The following is a 15,529-nucleotide window of genomic DNA, read 5'->3' as shown; positions in this document are numbered from 1 at the left end:
ATAATCTTTACAGTCAGAACTTCCAGAGGACCCAAAACCTTGAAAACTGAAGTGTAACAGAAGAATGGTTGACCATGATTTCAGGAGAGTCTTGCACGACAACTATTGTCTCAGTGGTGCCTTTGCACAAGAAACAGAGTAGTGTTACTTCACGCGTTTGGTCTGATGCTTTTACAGGAATTCAGGGAGAACTTTGCTCTTGCAGGAGACAGGAAACAAGCTGCCAGACAGGTGTTTGTTACTGTTAATTGTTTTTGGCTCATCAAGTCAAACATTGATAGGAATAACACAATTACTTGGCTGATGGTAGTTTCTACTCCCAAGGAGGGGCAAATTCAGCAAACACACCTGAGGAAGGCTTTTGATGCTGCTTTCCAATGGGCCACACCTAGGTCAGAATTAATATGTCTGAAGCTTCTCTTCCTTCAAAAGAGCTGAGCCGTCCTGGGACCAGCTTCAGCTAGGGATGCAGCTAAGTCTCAAAAACACCTCTGTGTACCACCTGTTTCTCCCTTGCACATCACACTGCTGTATGTACAGACTGAATTATGTATACACACACCAGTGTTCACTTAATTAAAACTCACAGTTGTTTAATTTTCAGTATCCAAAAGACTGAAAAAGCTTAATGCATTCTAACTTGCTATATTAAGGAAGGTGAAGTTCCATTTTGCAACCCTGGATGGTGCACCCTGCATGTCATTGGCACTGCATTTCATGCCTTTCCAGCACAGCAGAACTGGAGATAATTACATTCAATGCAGAGTGCATGTAGTCTACACCAATCACATGTTTCAAGCAATATTTACAGCTAATGACAGCGAAACAAATTGCACAAAATAATATCCTTGACAAACTTCACCCCTCTTTGGGTTGGCAAGTCATCTGTGAGCTAGCCCTGATTACTTGGAAGTTATTTGCTGTTCATAAATATTCCCCAATTAGTTTCAATGAATAATTTTCAACCTGTTAGTTGTAAACAATTGATAGCTATGTATGAATGTTTGCTATTCATTACTAATGTTGTATGACTGGTCACCAGAGGCATATGTAATTATTTGTGCATTTTTATTGGACAACAACTGTCTTAAAGAGGAGAATAATGAATCTTAATATGAAGGGTGTAAAGAATAAAGAATCCAAGTGACAATTATCAAGTCAAAAAACACTTCAGTCAATTCTTGAAACAGAAGTCGCAGGAATCCAAGAATAAAGAAATCATAATTAATATAGTTCACAAATCACATGAACAAAATCCTTTCTGTTCAGAGAAGTATTCTCTAGCCACTGCCTTTAAGTACTGTTTAATAATCTACTGGGCCAGATATCATACAACATTCTTTTAAGTGTGACAGCTATTGTTTAAATGCTAAGAAAATGTACATGGAAAGGACAATTTGGTAATAGTTCAGAGCACATAAAAAAACTCTAATGAGTCTTTGCAGAAATAGCTCTTCTTGACTGGTTATTACAACAGCTTCACAAGAGGACTGCCATCTTGCATAATTTAACAACAACACCGTTAAACCTTGTGAACTAAGCAAGTGAAAATGCTTTAAGGTTTTTATATTTAGTCTCTATATTAGCACTACCAGGAATTAAAACTATCACAAGGAAACCATTTGTTAAGAGTATGTGCATTCAAAATTTCACTAGAAAAAAAGTACTTTCTGGATCTTAAAATTACGACAGGTTCTTTTTTGCTTGTGTAAACACTCCACCCTCTTGATCCTAATTTTGCATATTTTTCCTTACATGGAGAGTAACTATCAACAAACTACACAAAAGCGTCAGGTTTCTTGAAGAACATTACATTAAAAAAATAAAGACGTCAAGCACCCTAATGCAGGAAGAGCCACTGTTCAGCTCCCAGCTAAAAGCCTTCTTGTCCAATCTGTCTGCAGCATCCACTTGACCTCAGTGTTTTCTCAATGAAAAAAAAACAAAACAAAACAAAAAACAAACACTGATGACAGTTTTAAGAAAGGAAACTTTAAGTAAGATGCACCAGGTAATACCAGAACGTGATAGTGCTGATTCCATTTATAATTATCTAATGTTATCTGCCAAAAAACACTAGTCAGTATGTGCAACAATGGAAAGTACACGCTGAAAATAAGGACACTGGTGCTGACTTCCTATTGATCAGGATGCAAGCTCCCAGAGGAAATTTTTCCCCTGAGCCTCACAGCCAAAACACAACCATGAAATTCAACACCTCAGCAAAATCTAGCTTCTTTAAAGGACTGAATGGATGTGAAAGAAGCAACTTAAGAGTATTTACAGTGCATAACAATAACCTTTTCAGTTACATTATGTCCTCATCACCCAAATTATGACCTAAAGGCAAGATTAAAATCAGACAACTCTGCAGTAGATAGGCTGTTCCATTAAATGAGAGCTTGAGAAAACATTAATATGGTTTATAACGAAAAGTCCATTGGCTTAAAACAGCACAAGGAACAAAAATAAAAAAAAAGGATGCAGTGTAAATTCTGAGAAAGATGTTGAGAGTTAGGTCAATGAATAAAGGTCAACATTGGGAATTAGGTATAATGACAAACATCTCAAAATAAAACACAGTATGGTCTGGCAAAGCAAAGAAAGACTCTGGGGTTCACTTGCTGGTCACGGAACTGGAATTTGCCCTAATGCTACGACAAGGGTCATACAATAACTCAAAGAGAAAATTAGAAATTTTAAGCAGCCGCATGGGAAACCTGACAAACGCAGCTCAAGGCCACACACTGAGGAAAACCAAAACTGAACATCTGCTCATTAACTGATCCCTGTCCAGCATGTCTACCGAATGAGACTGGGGCTCAGTGTCAAAATAGAATATGCTTAATTAAAATCTCATCATCAGATACACAACATTGCACAACCCCTGATTCTGTTGAAAACAACACTATCATCACCACCACTGTGGGTATGTCTTTGGAAACCAGTAACATTCTAAGCACACTTGTGCATAATTATTATGAACAAAGCCTGGTGCTGAAGTAGGAGTCCTAAGATGGGAAAGCAGCAAGAAAGAATCCTTACAAACCTTGAACATCACAAACTTCAGCAGAGAAAAGCCTGGTTTTATGTCTTTCTGTAAAACCATCCATGTCACTGATTTCATCTAAAAGTTAAGATTAGGTAATGGAAGGGTGAAGTAAAGCTTTGATGTTTAGATTTTAGGTCTGGTTGCTACAAGCAGCATAGACAGAATTGAAGATAGACAATGGATTCATCCCTGAGCAAGAAGTCTAAACTCAACGAGACCAGTATAAATGTACTTCGGCCTGTCAAAGTGAGCCATGTGAGGTAGATGGGCTATTGAAATGTGGGACTTACCCTACATTAGCAATCACAGAGGCACTCTAATCAGGACTGCACTTTAAACTTTTATCTCAAAGGAAACAAAAAGTGTAGACTACGTCTGACTGGAGTGAATGTTCCTTGATTTATATCATAGTGTCCTAAAATTTCATTCAAGGTTCTTCTGGATAGGATAAAATAGAGTGGCATGCAGTAATTGCCTTGACATCCTTCAGGAAAAAAATCAATAATGGATATGAGTGAAAGGTCAAGAAAGAAACAGACCCACTGCTGGCCTAAGCTAGATAGTTTAAATCAAAATAACTAGATTTGATAAACAGGGAAGTCTCTCCCCTCCCTCTATTTTACTTCAGCTTAGTTAAATACACTGTTTTTAAGAGCGAAGTGCCAATTACATCCTGGCAGGATCCCCAGGCATAACAGGATTGACACCATACACATTTTCCCAGGCAGTTGTACTTCCAGGGCACTGGGACCTGAACCCACAGCACCCCTGCCCTGCCAACCCTCTCTCTTTTCCCAAGCAGTGATGGGCAGTCACCATCAATTACACAATAACAGATACCCCAAGTGACCTGGCAGGCTGAAAACTCTCATTGCCTGAAAGAGGAAAACAATGGTGAGCTGGGAGGAGTGAGATTGGAGGAAAGACAAGGAAAGGATAATTCTGCTATGAAACATACAGACAGGCCGAGATGAGTGATGAACTGCCACTTGCCTTGCAGATGCTGCTGACTCTTGTCTCTGTGGCACAAATGTACTTCCAAAAGCTGTAACCTTTATATTGGACACATGAAGCAGAAAGACATACAGCTTGTATTTTAGATTTCCCAGAGAAAGGGTAAAAAATCAGCAGGCATCAAAACACCATCTCAGGGCTTCATCTGAAACTGAAATTTCATAAAATAACTGCTCTTTTACTCCTGGATGCTCAGAATTATGTTTAGGAAAAACATAAACATGGTCATCCACAAAAGTCAGCAACTCCTTTTCACTTGTACTAAGAGGGAAAACAGCCAGACATTCTCTTCTCCCTCATTTTCTACTGAGCAAAATCCCTCTAAACATCTGTGCATAGAGGATTCAGGATTACTGTTATGCTCTTAAGAAAGAGTTGTTTGCAAGAGGACATAATTACTGGAGAGTAACACCAGACATGAATAAAGAGTCCATTTTCCCAGAGTTGAGATACTAGCAGTAAGCCTTCCCTCTGCAAGCACAAAGCTGATAAAAAGTCTGTTCATTTTGCAGCTCAGATGCAGACAACATTTGTTCTTCTATTTTTTTCCAAAATGAGCATATAGTCATCAGATGTAATTGTTTACCAATTTCAATACTTTATATAGTGCCATTCTGGAGCTTGAATAAGAGCAAATAAGGCACAACGGTAGCACACAGAAGAGGAAAGAAATAGCTCAGAGAACCCAAACAAGCCTTCCTCATACTTCGTGTTCTTTCTGAAACACTGCATTCTTGCTGTGCTTTTTGTACCCTATTAGCACCATCTAAGGGAAGAAATTGGGAATCACCCTAAGGTGGAACACAATCTGTAAACAATATTGAAACCTTTTCAGTCTTGACAGAATATTTCACTGCAGAAGAGACAAAAAAGAATGATTAAGCCTGCTAAAGAAAAAAAAAAAATACTCCAGAACACCATAATATAACTTAACAAGTGTGGATTTCAAATTGATCTTAATATTCACATGCAGGAACAAAAAACAAACAGGGAAGCATTTTTCTTCTCCAGCGCCAAGTTCTAATTTAGTGTGGAAGGTGGAGGATGTCTACAAAGCCCGAATTTATTGAAAGCAGGCTGCATTTTTTAGATAATTCATCAATATGCACTAACTTTCAGGAGCAAGCAGGGTGGGTATGGCATTGTTAATGCCTATCGAAGGTAAAACTAAAGGCTTGCATTCGCTGTAATGACAATTCTGCATAACAAAGTCTCACCTCATAAATCAACTGGAAAGCTGATCTATCTCAGCAATTGGCTACAGGTGTAGAAACTGCCATCTGGCTACTCTACAGGGGCATTCACTCTTTATCTTTAGACCTCTTACTCAGCTACTAAGTTAGGCTTTTATATTTAACCCACTGAGAAGGTCATCCCAGTCCTGGTCCCACACATTCACTTTTTCCCCCTGTTTACTCCCACAGTTATCAGTGCTTCCTTTTAACGTAGTAGGGCCAAGATTTATAGTGCCATAAAATGTTTTATTTTTCCAACAGTTTTACACATACACTTGAAGAAATTCATTACGTATTTCAAAAGAAGAGTATGGGCAGGTGTTTGGTTTTTGAGAAAAACAATTGCAGAGGGTATTACAGAACAATACACACAGGAAAATAAAGAAAAATAAAAAAGAAGGAAAAGTGAAGAGGTAGAAGCCCTTGTGCATTACCTGACTAGCACTCCTAGCTCAGTCAAAGTTATGTAGGTGAGCAGTAAAGCTCATACAAATATACCATGAGAGGGTATAGATCTCTGGATGGCTACTAGAAGATGTAGAGCATTAAGGAGCCCCTGTCTGGACTAGTGCTGCATAGGAAGCCTTTCAGTACCCTGACTGGTCCTGCTGGTGGAAAGCCATGCCCAAGGAAGACCATTCTTTTTGTGAATTTTAAAGTATTTCTTATATTTTAAACACAAAAACATATCATGCACTACACAATTACAAAATACTGTACAGATCTTACCTGAAAAAAAAAATTGTTTAACCAATGAATGTAAAATAATAGCAATAATGAAAATACATATTAATAATATATAATAATCTGGTATTTAGGAGAATCTGAGTCATGCTGGCATCTGCTCCATTTGTCAAAGACAACATATTAAAAAGCAAAATGACTGGAATACTGACATGAGGGAAAAGCTATTAATAACAGGTTCTTCAATGCAACAAACAATTATAAACTCGGATACAATGGCATAACACTACAATCAATGTAATTCAGGTTAGAAATAACACAAAAATCTAACAAAGATGACAAATAACCTCTGTGGCATTTTATGCAGGGATCTCCACCACATTCATTTTTTAAAGCAGGACATGACACCTTTCTGCTGTGCTTCAGTTAAGAATTAATTAACCTAAGTCTCATCTTCTGTGTTATAAAGGAGGTCAGACCAAAAGATCACAATAATAAAATAAAAATTGAGTCCCTCTTACCTAGACTGTGAATAATTTGTCAAATACCACTTTTCTAACTCAAACATTAACATTTCCACATTAACGACCAGAAATGTAAACTAAGTAAACAGTGCTTATTGAGCTCCTAGCAAATGCAAAAAGCTTTATCCACAAACAATAACAGGATGATCTATTTCTCACACGGTTAATTTCTCATTTTACTAAAAAAATCCTTCAAAAACTGATTTCCATTTCTAACATTTCACAATTTTAAGTGCAAAATTTGCATTATATCTTTACTCTAAAACAATTCCTTTCAAATTAGGTATCATAGTAAGCCTTCCCCACTCCCTGTCCCCAAAGGGTTGTCCAGAGAATATAAAGAAAGAAAACAAAAAAAAATACAGATGTGAATGTTGTCTTACTATAACCATTTGGAAGTCTGAACTACCATCACAGATCTCATAGGAATGGGCTCAGCTTAACACATAGGCCAACTCAGTATACCAACATTGTAAGGAAAACGATGCAGGAGCTCTTATAGTCAGTCAGAAAACAAAGACCTGAGAAGATGTCTGTATAAAGCATTGTATACAGTCTTTTTGCTGCAAACCAACCCATTAATTTACGTGCTTCTCTTTTTAACTGTCTCTACAAACAGCTGCAGTTTGCAGTCAGCAAGTAAAACAAAAGGAAAGCAAATCCAAGGGAAACAGAAAGAAATCTAACACGAGAAAAGAAAGAAGGCAGTTCAGTATGACAATTCCAGTCACCTTCCGAACCAATTTTCACCTGCCACAGCAGCAGAGCCCACCTCTACCCTTGCAACATGTGCCTCAGTTTGGTTTCCATAGCCTATTTCATTCAGCAGCGTTGTCTGACTCAGAAAAGAGAATGACAATGATGATGAAGAAAAAATTGTTCAGTGGCATAAAGGATAGAAAATGGTTTATCAGCCTTTTCCTTTTCTGAGGCTTCAGCTCGTACCTATCTAGGCACAGTAGTAAACACAATGACAAAGCCATTATTCCCAGCTCATTGGGGCTGCATGGGGTGCACATGAAAGGAGCAGATGAGCTAAGCCCAATTTCTAGGAGGTGCCATTATCAGAAGCAGAACTCGCTTTAGTTTCCCAGCACAGAGGGTAATACGTGAATTGCTGTTTTTCTGCATTAAACTCATTTGATGTCCATCTCAAACAGCATGAATGCCTGCATTTCCTCTTCCTGCATTGCCACTGGAAAGTGCCCATTACTTGGCCAAACTTTTTTTCATGGAAAAACAAAAGTTTTTGTTACTCTTCTGTTGACTAAAAAAACTGTCCTTGAAGTTCGTTTACAGCAGCAAGACTTACAAAGCCAACTTTGCGCAGCACAAGTTAGTGTGCAGTTCCATGGTCTTTCTCACAAAGAGCCCAAAAAACACAAGGATCAGAGCTGAGGAGTCTCCAGCACATACCACAATGCTGTTGACCACCACAGTAGAGCAGAGCTAAACATATAGAGCACATGGCCATCACCTTTCTTGCAGGATTGGCTGGGCACCACTGCCAGCAACGCCAGCAACACCAGCAACATTGAGCTCACAGCTGCTGCACACAAGGCAGTCCCTCTCCTGGTGGTGTTTGGTGATTTGGTTACCTATGCACGATGTGAAAGAGGTGCTGAGTCATATACAGGCATAAATAACAGTGAAACAATGAAGAAAAAGCATTAGGAACTCTAGAAAATACAACAGTAGAGAAATAGTAATGATTTGCACCCTCTTGTTACCTGCACCATTCCCAAGTTCATTACTAGAGCATGTACCTATTCAGGATGCTGTATGCTACATGCCATATCTGATGTTCTTTAATCTAACAAAAAGCATATATTACGCTTCCTTTAGGGAACAACTTTTGTAGTCATACCTACCTGCAAATTACTAAGAGTATTGCTGGTGCTATAAAAATGACAAACTGCAGTACGAAGTTGTATTTGTGAATACGCTGAAGCTTGATCAACCCAATGTTCATTCTGCAGCAACAATTTCACTTCCACTAAAAAAAGTAGCAAGGAACTCCTCTACAAAGGAGTGCTATGAGCTTTTAAAAACTATTCCCTATCTATCAAATTATGTTCATCTTTTAAGAATTACATTGGCTTCAAATCCTGCGATTTTGGAGGAGCACATTTGCTTTGTTCCTTGAGATTAGCTTTACAAATTGTCCTTGCAGTATGTTTCAGTTAATAATTGAGCGATCCACATGTTGAAACACCCATTTCACAAACCTCTGGATTCATAAAACTGTGTTTGCCTGTACACCAGCATGGCTCTGGTGAAGTTAATGCACCTTTACTAATTTGTGCCAAAAAGTAATGGTCATTGTGAAATTTTCGCCACTAAGTCACCAATTTTTACTCATTTCCAAAGAACCAAGACTTAACCTCTCTGAGCTCCACCCAGCTTTCTACAGCATCTATTATTTGTGGAAGCAGCAGATCAGCTTCATCCCTTCTAATTCCAGGTTTCCAACTGCTGTTCAGTGACATCTAATCTGTACTTATGAGAAGGAAAGTAACTGCTCAGGAATTCAGCAATTCCAATGTCTCAACTACATTTGGGAAAATTGTGACTGAAGAATAATTCAAAAGAACTGGTCTGGCCTTTCTAACACAGCTGAAAAGATAAATGCACAATAACAAGAATGATGTTGACAGTTTCATGATGAAGATCGGATCTGAAGAAGATCCTTTACCCTTCCAGTCCCTTTCTCAGCAGTGGCGGGACAAGTTCATGGACCAAGCAGTAGGGAAGACATCCTTGTCCCCATGGAAGAATGGGCCTCATTCAACAAGAACATGCATTTAGCCAACAGCACAGTGTTATCTAACACCATGGAATGGGAACATGCGCTGGCCCATGCATTCATATAGTAACTCTCTTCAGACATGGGAGTCACCGTACAGATCTCAAACTGGCTTTTCTTTTCAACTTACCTAAGTCTTTTTAAAACTTTTGTCACGTATCCTAGATGTTCTTACTAGAGAGGAGGAGCCTATATTTGATCACCCCACCTGTCATGTATGCAAGCTACATACTTAGGTGTGATGCAGGTGCTGTAAAGTTATCTGTCAGAGAATACATAAGAGGATTTAAAGTAGTACTCCGGAGATACAGCCATACAATTTCCAATCCTATTATTAGTTGACAGGATTTATGAAAGTTCAGCACTTCATTTCTTCCCATACTTCTTCAGGCATCAATCTGCAGCCCTCAGCTATGCATCCACACATGCTGTTGACTTACTTGATTGTAATTCTGCAGTATTTAGACACCTGCAGAGGAAACACTGCCATCACTTCACATTATTTTTGAAGCCTTCCTATTTGTTCTGTTTTCTGTTCTGTTTTCTTTCTGCCCCAGAACCTCTCACAAGCATGCTGACATGAGTGTGCTGTATTACAGCAGTTGTGTGCATCCATACAAAGAAGGTGACACAGCTGTAGAGCAGAGCATGCTTCACACCTCTACAGGCTCACTATTTCCAAGCTTTCACAGGACATGATCTTGCTTATTGACATCAATGACTAATTTCCATCATCTCTGAACATATCTACAATGACTACATCTGGAAGACAGAATTTCTGTCCCAGCAATAACATGCCATGGAATGTTGCATTCCACTTTTATCTACCATGAGAATGGAGGACATGAATTTATCATGGAAGCAACCCTGTGCATATTTAAAGCTGTCCCTTACCACAGTCTGCATACACAAATTCAGCCTGGCTGAGCTTTTTTCTTGTCCTAAGATCATCTCTAGAGTTTTCTTTCATGCAGCTTTCATGTTCAGAGCACAAAGTACAGTGCTCTTTCCATTCCTGACTTTCCATCAGGTCACAAAGTATTTTCACCTTTTTTTTTTTTTAATTGGACTTATAAAATATGTCACCTTAGATTGATTTGGGAGATTTATTGCCTTTCTCATTAAGAGAGGAGGGACAAAGACTTGTTCATCTTCTTTCAACATAGCCAGTTGTAATCTCTGTCACAGGAATCCTACAGACAGGAATAACTGGGTTTTGCCTGGATGAAGAGAGTCAAGCCAAATGCAAAGAACAGCCCTTTCAGGTTCCCTGCTGAGCTCAGCCAACACACAAAATAGAGTGCTAAGTTTAAGAAGAGTTTTAAAAACTTCTACAGAATTTGGAATATTTCCTGGGGACATCCACTAGTGCTTTTCAAGAGTATTACACAAACTTGGAGGAAAAATTACCTCTGTGTCAGGAGGTTACACAGCAATATCTATGGAAAGGGAAGGGAGAAATCACTCACCTCACCCCATTTAGTGAAAAAAAAAAAAAAAAAATCACTATAGAAAGTACATCATAGCCTATGTCAGTAGCCCATCACAACATTTCTCTACGTAGCTGTATCTCACCAATATTCAGGTAGTCCATTTTCCCTTCCACACAGTAAGAACTTACATGAGAAAGGAGCCCAACAAGAGCAGCATAGAAGAGTGGTGTTTTTTTGTGTTTTTTTTTTAAATCACCTCAAGTAAATCTTTCTCTTTCTGTAATGTCAGTTCAGGCAGCAAAAACCACTGTGTACCATCTCAGCTTTTCCTGATCCACTGCTTTAGGCTGCAGTTCATTGTCTCAGTCATTCTCCATCTTTTCCCATAGTCAATGACAGGAAAGGACACGGAGCTTCCAGCAAGTCCTCCTTAGCACATCTTGACATATCTGCCTTATTCTCTGACACAGTTCACTGTCATCTTTGCCCTTTGAGGCCATTCCTTTTGAATTTACTTGTTTTCTTCTGTCATCTCAAAATGCTCTAAAAAGACTTCAATTTGACTTGAAAACAGTCTCCAAAACCAAATGATTTCCTTCACAAATAAAATTTCTTCAGTATTCAACCCCTTTGATCAACTTTTGCCACTGAGTAGAGTAACTGTGCTCTGCAGTAACACCCATGCTATTGTGTTGTCAACATTGATTTTGGCAGTAGTTTATCCCTAAAACTTTCATCTCTCCAAAACCTGGGACTATGCATTTCTGTTTCATGTCTGTTCTTTCTTGTGGGTCACAGCTGCGTTCAGTCCAAAGACTTCAAAGTATATTCTTGTCTTGTATCTTGCTGGTCTACAGCTCTACTCAGCAGATGCAAATCATTACTGCTGCATAGATTTTAATAATTTTCTACTACAATTTCTTTCTGTTAACCTGAGAGCACAGTGTTTTACTGTCCAGAACCAAGTCCATGTCTTCCTGAAGATCGTAGACAAAAGCAGCCAAGAATAGATTTAAAATACACTTTGAATGGATTCATTAAAATATCAAGAGAGGTTCTTCCAAAGCACGTTTTCCTCCAAACACACATTTTTCTCAGGGCAGTCCTGCCTCTTGCTGAACTCCCCTGGTGCATTACACCCACTTCTTGAGAGCTGCTTCTTTCTGTTCCAGACTTATGTCTTTGATCTTACCAGTGAAGAAGGAGCCAGCCTTCAGTCAGTCCAGCCTGCCTCAGCAGGTGGCTTCCTTACTACAGCCATCTGTGCTGTACCACAGCCAGCTGATCCTTTTCTTCACCGATACGTAATGACTTTTATTTTGAACCCCAGTTCTCAGGAATTGAATGGAATTGAGCACTGACTTATGGGCCTGGAGCATGGATATTGTTTCCAGATTCTGTTCAGTTCAGCCCATGCACTCCTGGTAGACACCTATGTTCTTAGACCCTGCAAAGAGATGGTTCCATCACCTACAACAAGACCTCTGCATTCTCATCACTTGCCAAAATGGAAATTATTCCAATTCAGTATGCAGACAGCCTGATGCTAACATATTTTATAGCAGAGAGAAAATAGGAACAAGAAATCTCATGTATAGAGTAGTGGGACCTTGGTAACACTATTGGATTACATGTTTTGACAAAGAAGTTTTCTTTATATTACCTTTGTATTATATGGTGACAGAATAGGGGTGGAGGCATGTAAATTAGATTAACAGCACAGACACATCCATCCAGGCTCCTGGTTGCACCTCAGCTTGTACCCTACTGCATTAAGGTGCATACACACCAGTGCTGCACTGCAGACAGCCCTGATGTAGCATTTCTCACACTACCAAAAGACACTCAGAAGTCTCCTAATGGCCAGGAAGTGCTGCAGGAAGGCTCGATGTGCTCCATTCACAAACTCGCACGAGATACAGATGGGAAAGAGGAAGAAGGAGCCAAGTTCAGCAAATTCGGTGCCAGTTGGGCACTACAAACAATTTTGATGTGTGAAACATTACTTTTCTTCATAGAAGAGAAGTTCACACTCTACGGTTACACACTCCTGGAGCAGTTTTGCTGCGAGTAATTGAAGCCTTTTAGAAGTCTGTCTTGTTAGGTTCATTTCCCCATAGTAGTACTGAAGTGATGTTTTTCCCAACACACAAGAGCTGATATAAGGACGTGTTTGCATGTGGGTTCTTTTTGGAGTGAGCTGGTAGGCAAGAATTATGAAGCTTACTCTATAGAAGCTAGCCACAATGTAAAGCACACCAGTCATTCCTAACTTCGGATGCTGGGAACTGAAAACAGCCTCTGTCGTATTTTGCACTGCAGCATCTCTCAGAAACCGAGCAGGAACAGGTCAGGAGAGATCTTAGATGAAGATGTCTGAAGCCTTGAGGAATTTCTTTGCTATTTTATAGGGCTGAACACATGTTCCTGAGGAGACTTTCAGATTGGTCTCTGGTATCATCTCATTTGTTTTCTCAAGGTCCTCATCAAAAAGAATATTCCTAATGTATCTGTTCGGCATTCACTCAAAGCAAAATCCCTTCTTACACAATGTAAAGCTTTTCTAACTGGGTCTTCTTTAAGCACAAAAAGTTAATAAACTTTTTTTTTTCCTCCCTCCAACTGAGTTGCCAGATTTCCTTTCCTCATTAATGCTGTATAATATATCCTTGATTTGCAGCCCTACTAAACTTGGAGAACTTTTTTTTGTAATAAAATTATGAAGTTTGTTTTAGAGAAGAAACAGAAAGCATTCAGTCTGTCAAAACCAAAGTTCAAGCCTGTGGTTTCCTGCATTTCTGCCACTGAAGACAGCAGATCTGATCCTGCAGTTTTTTACTATAGAAAACCTGACGAGTTTGAATGGGAATTTTGAATAATCAAGGACTTTGGGGGAAATACAGCTTCAAATCCCTGCTGTGCTGTCCAAGGGCACAATAAATTGCTCTCATGTCAGGAGACTAATGAAGACAAAGGGAAAGGAATCCTCCCCTCAGTCTGGCATGTTGGTGCTGCTAATGAGTTGAAAGGGTTGCAGCAGCAGCCAAAGCACCTACCTACCCTCAAAAGAAGGCTGTTTCAGTGGGAGCAAAGCTAAAACAGAATTAAACACTGTCAAAGAAAAACATCCTCTACATGCACTGCTGAATATTAACTTAGAATCAGGTCAACCAGTTACAACCTATTGTAGCTCACTCCCTCCATGGAGAAAATCTCAATGACAGTACTGAGTTGATGACAATAAAGGATGGGTCAAGAAAGCACACTCAGAACAGCCTTGATTCCAGTCAGTTTTTTTTTTAAATTCTCTTCATTTTTAGACTTCTGATTTACTCTCAGCATCATCACAAGACTGAGTTTTTGAACCCAGACATCATTCTTCAGGGCACTAGCTATACCAGCTGCAGTATTATTTATGTTACTCTAGAAGCACAATGTATCCCATGTTCATTCAGCTAAGGCAGCCCTGTTTCTGAACATCTCCACCCACACACAGGCTCTGGAAACATGCCTTTTTTCCAGCACATTCCATAGCAAATGAAGATTCATTTCAAAGTCAGGAAGCTGACAAACCCTAAAACTGACAAGCTCAAAACTGCACCTTACATACTGCTTCTAGAAGTCTTGGTTACAAGCTGATTCAAAACTGATGTTTTGTTGTGTGGTTCTAGATCTGCAAGTTACTCTTTTTAATCAGATTACACAGTTAACAAATGCCCTACTTTATTTTTCAGTTAGTTGTTGCATTTACCACCAAGCAAAAGTGCCTCTACACACTATCTCACCTTATCACATTTTACTATTAACAACAGGCTATGTAATGAAATCAGAAACTCAGAGAAGAAGCCATCAACATCAATAAGCTGTAGGGTAAATGGAGAGAAAGGAAAAGCAGTTATGAAAATGTCCTAAAAGCCTGTTTTGTGAGGAGAGAATGCAAATATTATAGAATAATACACCTGAAGGTAATTGCTTTTAAAATCTTCCCCCCCGTTGAGTTGCTGAGGAGACAAACAACCTGAGCTTCAGGGTTCACATATTCTAGACATAAACAGCATCCCAAGCTTCAGTTTACAAAAAAAAAAGAAGAAAGAAAAAGAAAAGCAGAGAAGGAATTGGACAAAGAGCAGGAAGTGTCAGAAAATGAGGCAATATTTAGCACCTGTATTAATAGCGAATTAAAAGCCTCAGTCCTGGCATACCTTCTCTCAGATTGCTGGGGGAACATAATAGAAGATAACCCAGCTGGAGAAATGGAGGAGATCTAACATAGGAAACAGAACAGGCAGTTCTGACAGAGTGTTGTTTTTGTCACAAGTTAAATCTGACAGTGGGTAGCACTTGGAGTGGGGGAACAGCTCAATTAAAGAGAAGAAGGTAATCACTTCATAAATAGCAAGACAAGTGCTGTCAATCTGCATGCCACGAACCAGGTAACGATGAAAAAATACCCAGTTTTCCACCTGATCTTGATGTATTTCTACCACACAAAATATCGTATACCATGAACTATTGCTGATGCCAAGACTCATGCTAAGGTCTCCATTACTGTTTACATCAACTAACAAGCTATTTTTCTTACAGTAGTCTTCTCAAATGTTACTAATAAAAGCCTCTCCTGCTGCTCTGACAACTCTGTACTGCTCAGTCCAAATCACACTAACTCCTTGTTCTCACAGACTCCTGAATCTTTCCTTACCCATTTCCCACCTACTAAGTGGCTCTGCATCTTTCTTTTCACTCCCAATCTTACATCTGTCTTCTGCTGATCCTCTCTTTCC

This window comes from Coturnix japonica, chromosome 4 (assembly GCF_054131305.1).
Source record: "Coturnix japonica strain WE chromosome 4, WE-NBRP24, whole genome shotgun sequence".
NCBI classification, from domain to species: domain Eukaryota; kingdom Metazoa; phylum Chordata; class Aves; order Galliformes; family Phasianidae; genus Coturnix; species Coturnix japonica.
This window is presented reverse-complemented; position numbering follows the sequence as displayed.